General features: G+C 45.2%; 1 pseudogene; it reads left to right on the top strand.

The window, feature by feature from the left end:
- The first annotated feature begins 1,657 nt into the window (after positions 1-1,657).
- On the top strand, positions 1,658-2,593 carry LOC124250023 (leucine-rich repeat-containing protein 75B-like; annotated as a pseudogene).
- Positions 2,594-10,502: the final 7,909 nt, after the last annotated feature.

Below are 10,502 nucleotides of genomic sequence, written 5' to 3'. Positions count from 1 at the left end.
CCGATTTTCAAAAAGCGCATTTCTCAGTCACATTTGGATACATACATCAAGAAATGAGCCTGTGTCTTTGGACCCAGTCACATTTCCATGTGAATGAATAGAAGGGTCCTTTGGTTGTATTATGAGAGAACGTCTCGGGCCCTGCTAGCCTTGAGGTTCTAGAACTCCATGAAGAATACCAAGCACTGTCGTGTGGCGTGTGTGTGTATGTGTGCATGTATGTTTTGTGTGTGTGTGTGTGCATTTGACTATACAGATGGGCTTTTCTCCTAAACACTCTTGAGAATGCCTTTCAAAGTGTAGAGCCAGTGGCCCAGAGTGAGAGAGCAATAGGCTCAGGAATGGTGATGTTGGCCTTGAATGACCCACACCTCTTTGGTGTCCTGAAGAAAATTAATCTTTATGGAAAACAAGGCTATGCTTCTTTTGCTTCCTGCTTAACTGACCAAGCCTGTTAGTTACCTGGCAAAGTCTGGATGGGAAGCAGATCCGGAGACCCAGCCAAGGCCCTCCTGAGGCCTGGACATCAAGCTACATGTCTCGCTAGAACCCACATGCTGTTCACCAAGACTGTGCACTGATAAAGTCCAGTGCCCTGCGAGGGGCAACTTTCAAAGCACCAGAAAGCCAAAGGAGAAGAAGGAGCGGATAGGGCGAGATGTATGATCAGCTGAGCCTCTTCATGAAGTAGAATGAAAACAACCGCATATACAGCTGAAAACTGCGTATGCCTGAATATTAGGCAAGCTAATTTTTCCCTAAAATTATTTACTGAGTAAGAGGGAGTTGGATTATATTTAAGTCTGCTTAAAGTTTCTCATGTTGTAAAAGGTGCTCACAAATACTTTATCCTGAACAAACAGTACTATTTCAGGAAAAGAGCCTGAAATAACCTCAGCCAGCTGGTTTGGGATGCTAAGAGAGGTCACCTGACAGAATAAAGAAAGAGGGCAAAAACATTTAAACCAGATTTAGTCATTCTTCCTGGGGGTATGACTTTACGAGCAAGTTTTGAATGTTGTTGTTCACAAGCCTTTAGATGATTGGTTCAAAAAGCAATATAGTAAGTTATTAGTACCAGAGGTCATGAACAGTACTTGTGCACTGGGATAAAATTTCCAATGACAACATCATTCAAAGATTCCAAAAGTGCCGTATCTAGACACAAAGAAGGACATTTTGTAACGGTATAAGCATCAATTCAACAAGATGTAACAACTATAAACATATATGCACCTAACAACAGAGCCCCAAAATTTATGAAGCAAAACTGACAGAATTGAAGGAAAACTAGACAATTCAACAGTAATATCTGAGGGCTTAAATACTGTACTTTACATACTGGAAAGAACAATTAGACAGAAGATCAACAATGAAATAGAAGACTCAAACAGCGCTATACCCTACTAGACCTCAGATATCTATAGAATATTCCACCCAGAAATAACACAATACACATTCTCCTCATGTGCACATGGAGCATTCTCCAGGATAGACTATATGTTAGGCTATAACACAAGTATTGATGCATTTAAAAGGATTGATCATACAAAGTATATTCTCTAACCTGATGAAATGAAATTAGAAGCCATTAATCAAAAGAAATTTGAGGGCCCGGCCCCCCGCCCCCACGCTTGATGCCCGCTGCGCAGTGGCCATGGGGGCATGACTGGGCAGGCACGTGGGACCTGAAGTGGGCTCGGAGGCCGGGGCTGCGGCAGGGTGTGGGCCCGTGCCTTATGAGCACTGGGTGCCCTGGCTCCATGAGATCAAGTCTACACTCTGTGAGCAGCAGCCTGAGTGTGCCCAGCAACTGTTGCACCTCCTGTGCCAGGACCCGGGCCTTGAGGGGACCCTCCTTACCAACATCCTCTACAGGAATGTAGAGGTGGACCCCATCTCCCATGACCTGCTTGTGAACCAGCCCCAGGACTTATAGTGCCCAAAACAGACTATGAGCTTTGGAAGTGCTCAGACAGGATCTGCCAGCAGCTCATCTACCACCTCACCCCACACTCCAAGCAGTAGTGAGGTCCTGCCTCAAAGGAAAACCCAGAGCTGCCTCAAGAGCAGCCTCCAGAAGACTCTGCTGGCAGGGAGACCATGCACCATTCAGGAATCCTGCTGTCAGCGTGGGACGTGCAGCACATAATGCACTACCTGGGCAGCCAGGGTGCGGGGCTCATGGTGCTGGATCTAAGCTTCACAGGGCTAAGTGACGAGCTGCTGGGCCTGCTGCTGCCCAGCCCCTGGGCACTGCCCCGCCTCACCCAGCTCCTGCTCAATGGCAACCAGCTAACATGGGCCACCACCCGTGAACTCACCAGGGCCATCAAGGATACCACCAAGTTTCCTGTGTTGGTCTGGGTGGCCCTGGGTAACAATGTGGATGTGGCCTCCCCATCTCAGCCCCTGCTGGTCAGCCTGCACTGGTGGCTGAGCCACTGCACCACAGTCCCCACCATCTATGAGACCTGGAGGACCTCAAACCTGAGGATGGCACAGCTGGGGCTGCCACCACTGCCTCCACCTGGGGCTTTACAGCTGTGGGCCAGGGCCCTGGCCCCAGCCCCAGGTCTGCTGCACCAGGTGACACACCACCTACCCTGGCTCCTGCTACCTGACCAATGATGCTCCCAAGCCCATAGGAGAGAAGGTGATGGAGACCCTGGAGGTCCCCCAGGCCCCCCGAGATCCAGTGCAAATGCTCAGCCTGGGGTTAAGGGAATGGAAGGAGACTGAGCTCATGGGAGCCCAGTGGTCAACCCAGGTGGTGGTCTCAGCTTTCCCTCAGCAGGAGGGGCCTGGCACCCACTGTGTGGACCCCACAATAAAGGGCGATGACCCCCTCAAAAAAAAGAAAAGAAATTTGAAAAATTCATAGATATGTGGAAATTAAACAACACTCTCCTAACTAAGCAATGAGTCAACAAACAAACCACAAGGGAAATTAGAAAATACTTTGAGATGAATGAAAATAAAAACACAACATACCAAAACTTATGAGCTGCAACTAAAGCAGTGCTTAGAGGGAAATTTATAGCTGTAAGTGCCTATATCAAAATAGAAGAAAGATCTCAAATCAATAACCTACACTTCCACCTAAGAAACTAGAAAAGAAGAGCAAACTAAGAGGAACCCCAAAGCAAGCAGAAGGAAGGAAATAAAAAAGATTAAAGTGGAAACAAATTAAATAGAGAATAGAAAAACAATAGTGACAATCAATGAAATCAAAGATTGGTTCTTTGAAAAGATCAACAAAATTGACAAACCTTTAGCTAAAATGATCCAGAAAAGAGAAAGAAAGACTCAAGTTACTAAAACCAGGAATGAAACAGGGGACATTACTACTTACCTTAGAGAAAAGTGCAGTATCCATGCTTTCGTAGATACTGACAAGCTGATTCTAAAATGTATATGAAAAGACAAAGGAACTCAAATAGCCAAAATAATTTTGAACAAGAAGAACAAATTTTGAGGACTCACATGCCCTGTACTCCGAGACTCAGCACAGGCGTTGGATTTCCTGTGCTGCCATCTTTGAGTCCCTCCAACCGGATTTCAACGCATCTCCTCCACATTCCCATAGGAATCACGCAAACCTTCAGCAAGTCACTCCCTGAACTGCATAGTGTGAGTTGTTCTTGAGAACACAGATGGCATCTCTCCTTCTCGTACCCCCAGGACTCTGCAGAATGCTCGGAACAGAAAAGATGGTGAATAAATGTTATTTTAAATGGATGCATGGATGGATGATTTTAGAATCCTTTATCTGTGTACAAATGGATGAGGCAGTGTGGTTTCTTAGAAAGCCGCCATAGAAGGAACACTACCCTGGCAAACGGGACCTCCAGTTCTGTCACAAACCCCCGTATGAATTTAGTCAAGTCACTTCCTATTTCTCATCCTCATTCTCATCTGGAAAATGTATAAGTTTTATCAGATGATCTCTAAATGTCAGATTTACGTTCTATTAGCCTAAGACTAAGCAGGTTCATCTAACCACGTGCAGCACATTTAGCATTTGATGATATTGGCCTTTTAAAAGCCAAGTTTAGTGAACAAATTTATTAAACCTCTCAGTGTGGTCAAACCAGTTGAATACCTAAACACAATACTCTATCTCATTTGAAACCTTTGCTCAACTTAAACTCAGTACCCTTTGAGCTCCTTTCGTAGAAAATATACATGGCACTCAATCAGCATTCACAACAGGTTTTTGGCATAGATAATTTGTCAGCCACAACAATGTCACCCTATAAACTGACCCTAAATTCCATTTTCTATTACTGATGGGAAAGTCCATGTGATGGAAATTTATAGGGTGCCTTGGGTTTGACAGGCAGTCATGTGGGTAAAAGAAAAGGGCAAAGGAGGTCTCCTTTGGTATTTAAAAGCATGGGTCCCCGTGTAAAACTTGGGAGTTGTTTTTGAATGTTCTTGCCTCTCAATTTCAAAGACATTCTAGGTCAAAAGTATGTTATTTCTCAGAGATTTTCTTAACACAGAAAAAATTGCTTAGGTCTAATTTCAGAATTTTAGGTCTTTTTTAATTTTGACCAAGACACCCACTCAATCTCTCATTCTGACTCCAACCACAGGAGATCTGACCAGGTCTTAATTTTCAACATCCTTGCTGGGGCCAACATGGTGGTTTAGAGCTAATATTGGACACAGCCTCTTGAAATTACTTAATTATCCCATCATTGTAGCAACATTAGTAGATTTTGTGTTAGAGCATTTTCCAGGAGTGCCGAGGACCACAAAAGCTCCTCATTTTGCCGTCCTAAAAAAGTATAGTCCTTGTTAGCAAAATAAAAAAAGTCACCCTTAGAGTAAGGGAGTTGGCCATTTTTCCATTGGTTTCCTAGCACTCATTGTTTTTATTCTAGAAAGGTGATAGTTAAAAACATCTAGAGCTAAAATCTGCTTTTTATAAAGCACCATTTTGTGGTAATTATGCAAAGTGTTTTCTCTTAGTCACTATCAGAAATTCTAAACATCACTAAAAACACCTAAAATTTTTATGCAAAAATTATGATTTTGGTTTACCATTTCCCTAATTTTATTTCTCACAAAGCAAGACAAAACTGGACAGTAGGTTAAAAAGAAAGAAAAGAAAAAGGACTTCTTTCTCTACCTCTTAAGGGAGCTCACCAAGAGGCTACCAGAAACCAAAGGAAATGCATTTGGTGAAGGAGACAGACTCATTAACAAATGCCTCTGTATGTGTTTGGTTGGTGAGCTTGGGACATATTTTCAGAATTTCAACTACAGCACACACCCCATGCCAGGGGCCTGAGCATTTCACTGGTGAGAACGACGTGAGGTCCCCAGCACATTCACACACCAGCGCTCTCACTGACCCACTGCGTGCCTGTGTGCAAATTAAAGGAGGGAATTTGAATGTCTGGCTTCCTGGGAATAAAAGGTCAGAGGGTTTATTAGCACCGTCAAGCCTTGACTGCCCAGATCCACGGAAAGGAGCAGCGGGCTGCAACTCCAAGTGGCACTGCTGTTGCCTTCCCAGCAGCTTGGGGGACTTGCTCTGCCCCATCCTTTATTCCATGACCCTCCTTCTGTGTCAGTCTCCTCCTCTGGGAGGAAGTAGTGTGTGGTCCCTAAGAACCAATCGAAGGAAGAATCCTTCATTCTGAGAAGTCATCAAGGAGCAAAGTCTGGATGCGCCTTGCTGTGTTACAGGCTTGGTCAAATGGTGAGATGAATGAACTAAAAAAATAAAACAAAAAGACAGGCCTAATATCAACCGCCATTAGAGGGTGGGGGGTGAGTAGAGGGAATGGCTCCTGGCCACCGGCCTAACACTTCATCCCCCAGCAGGCATTTCAGTTCCCTGAACAGGGCATCTCTTCCTTACTTTCCAGGCAGGAAAAGGAAAGGCGGATGACATCCCTCACATTTATGCCATTGCTTCCCATACGAGTGTCAGTGATTTCTCATCATCAGGACTGAAGCACCATCCCACCCCCAAGACAGAAAATGTCATCCCAGCAGGTAGGCAGATTTCGTACAAAAAAAAACTTATAATATTAATTGATAGATAGATGGATAGATAGATAAATGATAAACAGGTGGATAATGGAAGGAAGGAGAGAAGGAAGGGAGGAAGGGAAGAAGGGAGGGACACAGAAATAAAAGAAGTTGAAGACTATGGTTTCCTGACAATGCCCATTGGGATTACAGAGCATGAACCTTCTCCTATCCTGAAACTCTGTCCTGCATTCTTGGCAAATTACGAAAAGAACACAGCCCTTCAACAAACATTTAGTAGCCAGTGCTATTTGTAGCATGCAATGCCCCTGGTGCGCTGTAGGGCACAGCTTTCCATGAATGGTTTAATCACCAGGAGAGCTCTTCAAAAATATGCACTCCCAGGACTCATCCCCCAGATCCCGACTCTATAGATCAAGGGTGAGACTAAACCATCTGCTCTTGCTCGCTCTCTCTCTTTCTCTTGCTTTTTCTTTCTTTGTTCCCTGAGTCATGTTACTGGTCTTGGTAGCTTGAGAACCTATGCTACAGGGTATGCAAAAGAAAGCCAAGCCATAGGGATTCTAGTCCTGGAGAAACGTAAACATAATCAGAATCCCATTCAAACCCAAGTGCTTCTGAGAAAGTGCTGGAAAGGACTGTGCTGCAAGCTAGAGCTGAACCTAGGCTCAGCTACCTACTCACATGGACATCTTGGCCAAGCCACTTAAATTGAGTTTTCTCAAGTCTAAAATGAGGATAGCTAATAGCCTCTATCCCATGGGGTAGTTAAATGGATGGAAGAGAAAACCACGTATAAAGCACTTAGCACAAGGCCTAGGACAAATACTGAGAGTTTTTCAAAGTTGGCACGCGATGTTGTTATTGTTTTCACAGCCAAGTTAGAGAGGCCGGGCCCTATTCAAGTGCCGTGAAAGACAACAGAGGGGAGATAAGTTTAGAAAGTGGTATTAGCAAGGAAAATACATAGTAATAATAATAATAACAGTTGGAGGCTACTTACTCTGTACCAGGCTCCGTGCTTGGAGAGCTTTTAGAGCAATGCTGTTCTCAGTTCCAGACAGCAAGCTCCCTTTCCAGTTCCCCCATGTGGCCCTTCCTTCGTGATCCTAACTGGGGCCCAAACAGAGCTCTGCCCATGCCGAAGACGGAGATCAGAAGCCAAGGACGGCCCTTGGGGGATGTGAACTTGGGCTTAGCTTATCCCTGCTTCCTTGTTTGGTCCCCTTGGCCTGACCCCAGGCACTCCTCCCTCTTAACCGTCCTTGAGCCTTGCCCTCCCTCCCAGGAAAGGACTGATGAACTCAGTCCCAGGGCCCTGTAAATGACATATGGCCCCTAGAAAGTTCACCCCCTACAGCCACCTGGAAACCTGCACATTTTTCTGAGAACTTAAACCTTAAGTTTACGAAGGTTTAAACCAAGGAGATTATCCCTGATTGAAGAACTAGAGATACCTGGGGATCAGATGGGAAGGTGTTTTTAGGGAGGCAGGAGCCCTGCCTCTCAGGTCAGAGGTCAGCCCGCCCACAGGAAGTGAGCATCTGCCTGCCCCAGGTGCACGGCACCCTCCTGTTTAGGAAGCCCCCCCACCCCTCTTCTCAGTAGTGCCGCTCAGCAGTTCTGTGACGGAGACAAGGGAGATAAAGGCAGTGGTCAGATCCAAAAGAGCCCCTCAGGATCATTAGGTCCAGATTTCCCAAAGCACAGGACGCACATAACACACGAGCTGATGTGAGCTGCCGCCCTGGTGTGGCGGACCCCCACCAGACTCGCTGCCAGCCGTCCTTCTAGCCCTCTGACTAGCCGTAGGGCAAAAAAGTCTCCGTGGGTCCTAGTGCGTCTTTAGTCCCGCTCCAACCCTGGCCCGGCTCCCTTTCTAGGAATCCCTAGCGGGCCTGTGTCTCAGAATCCTTAGCAAGCAACAGCATTTAGCTAGCATTTAATAACAGCTTTTTTGTTTTAGTTGCAGTATTCTTATTTCTTATATCACCTTCTATTTATGACAACTAGTTTTCCATCTGGGAGAGTGGATAGAGATTCTTTCTTAAAAAATTTTATTGAGCAAATTTAGTGAGTCGATTAAAAGGAAAATATTAATATTATAAATAAGAGGACATGTTCACAGGGGCCGGCCCCATGGCCTGGTGGTTAAGTTTGGTGCACTCCGCTTCGGTGGTCTGGATTTGCAGGTTCGGATCCCCGACACAGACCCACACTACTCATCAGCCATGCTGTGGCTGCAACCACATACAAAATAGAGGAAGACTGGCACAGATGTTAGCTCAGGGACAGTCTTCCTCAGGCAAAAACAAAGAGGAAGATTGGCAACAGATATTAGCTCAGAGTGAATCTTCCTCAAGGGAAAAAAGAGAAAAGAGTACATGTTCACAGACCTGACAAAAATTGGAAAAATGAATGAAGCCTTAGTGATGGGGCAAGGAGGGCAAAGGGAAAAGGCCCAGAGAGTCTGAAATCCGACCAACAGTGAACCTGTAGTAGGAATCTATCTGCAGGATTAACTCTGCGTTGGGAGGCAAAGTTCAGGGTAGGAGCCGCAGGTAAATCCTAGAGTTCAGGGTCTTTTCCTCCTGCAGAGAATCTATCTGTGGCTAAAATAGAAGCATCTCGGATCCAGTCTTCCCGGCTCAGCTGTTGGACTTTAGGAAATAACATGTAAACATGTGAATGTGAACTAAAGAGCCAGTATGGGGCACCACTGTGTGCCAACAGAGATTCTCACCAGAGTGAACGGTTACCAGACTGCGCTGGACTGATCTTCTCAGTGACCCCATGTGGCAGAGGTGAACAACAGTGGTATTACACAGATTAACTCATCATTTCTTCTTTGCTTGGTGTTTGGACTAGAGCCGAGCCCCTTGAGTGAAAGCTTAGCTTCTCAGCTTTGGTACTATGGACATTTGGGGCCAGATAGTTCCTTATCGTGGGAGGTTGCCTTCAGCATTGTAGGATATGTAGACACACCTCTAGCCTTACCCACTGATGCTGGTGGAGAACCCCACCCGCTATAATGACCAAAAATGCCTGCAGATGTTGCCAAATGTCCTCTGGGGGGGTTAAGGTGCCCTAGTTGAAAACCACTGGGCTAAAGTAATCCCAAGAGGTCCTTGGACAATTTACAGAGGGTACAGAAGAATTCTCAAGAGGGAAATACTGTTCATCTTGGTTCTAGGGGATGCAGGAGTTCAAGAAATTTATTAGAAAAACCACAGTTTATATGACAGGGCTTTCTAAATATAAATATAAAGCGTCTGGCATATGGGCAGTGCTCAATAACAGTTAGATTTCCTTGCCATGCTCTTGCTCTTTCACACATCTATTTCTTCCATGAGCTTTTAAAGATCATCGTGAATGTGTACATGCTAATTTCAAAATTAGAAAGAAAAATTGGATGAGAGAGAAAGGGGGCATGTGTGTTCAATTGGAGTCCTCTCTTATATAAAATGGTACAAAACCAAGACTGTGGTGGGTATCACGGCTCCTTTTGTTTTTGTCAACTTAGTATTCCTTCCCCCCTTCTTGTGAGTATAGCATCCACCTTTTCTTTGGGGAAGCAACAGCCAGCATAAGACACCTCACTCAGTCTTGGCCACAGAGTGAGAACAGAATGTAACTGAGACCAGTCAATCCTTCCTGGGAGTCTGAGTCTTGAGTAGAGGTGCTCTGGGATAGGCGTTTGGCGTTTGGCCACGTGATGGTTGCCCTGGAGCAAGATGGGTCACGACTGAGATCATCAGAGATGTTCTGGGTCTGCCCAGGAGCCCTCCCACAGTTCCTTCTTCTTGCCTAAGTTAATTAAACCCAGTCTCTATTATATGCAACCAAAGAACCTCCTAACAGTCTTTAAAACTCAAAGAGTGACACAGATTGGACCAGCTTCCTGTAACAGAAGCTTTTTGAAATTAAATTCTATTCGATGAATTAGAAATACGTTAAAGTCAATGACATACACAGTGAAAGTAAATTCAGTAAATTGCAAGGGAACTTGGGGTAGGGGGAAGCAAGTAGGAAATGCAAAAGAGGAAAAATTAAATCAATATAGTCAGCATTGGATAACTGTGGTATGCATTCTACACAAAGAACCATTAGCATATCATCCTACCTGAGTTGGGCAGACAGGCGCAGTGTGGTTCTTGTATTAGGGAATGGAATTTGTAAACAGACACAGAAGAGTTGCACCATACAAGAAGCGACTTTGCTCACTGCCAGCTAATCAAGCTTGGTAGAGCTAGATAAGGAGAAAGAAAGAGAAGTCTAGATAGGACAGGATGCCCCTGGAGTAGTGTGAAGTGGGACTCACGAATCAGCTGCCTCCTGTCAGCCTCAGTTTCTTCATGCCTCTCACAGTACGAGCATCTCGCTCCAGTGAGTGGGACTTTATATTTTTCACACAGCCCCTAAACTGCTTCATCTAATGCTCAGCTCACAGAGCTTGCTGTCTGTCAACACTGGAGGAAATTCTAACAGGG

The sequence above is a fragment of the Equus quagga genome, chromosome 13 (genome assembly GCF_021613505.1).
Source record: "Equus quagga isolate Etosha38 chromosome 13, UCLA_HA_Equagga_1.0, whole genome shotgun sequence".
In the NCBI taxonomy this organism is placed as follows: domain Eukaryota; kingdom Metazoa; phylum Chordata; class Mammalia; order Perissodactyla; family Equidae; genus Equus; species Equus quagga.
This window is presented reverse-complemented; position numbering and strand designations above follow the sequence as displayed.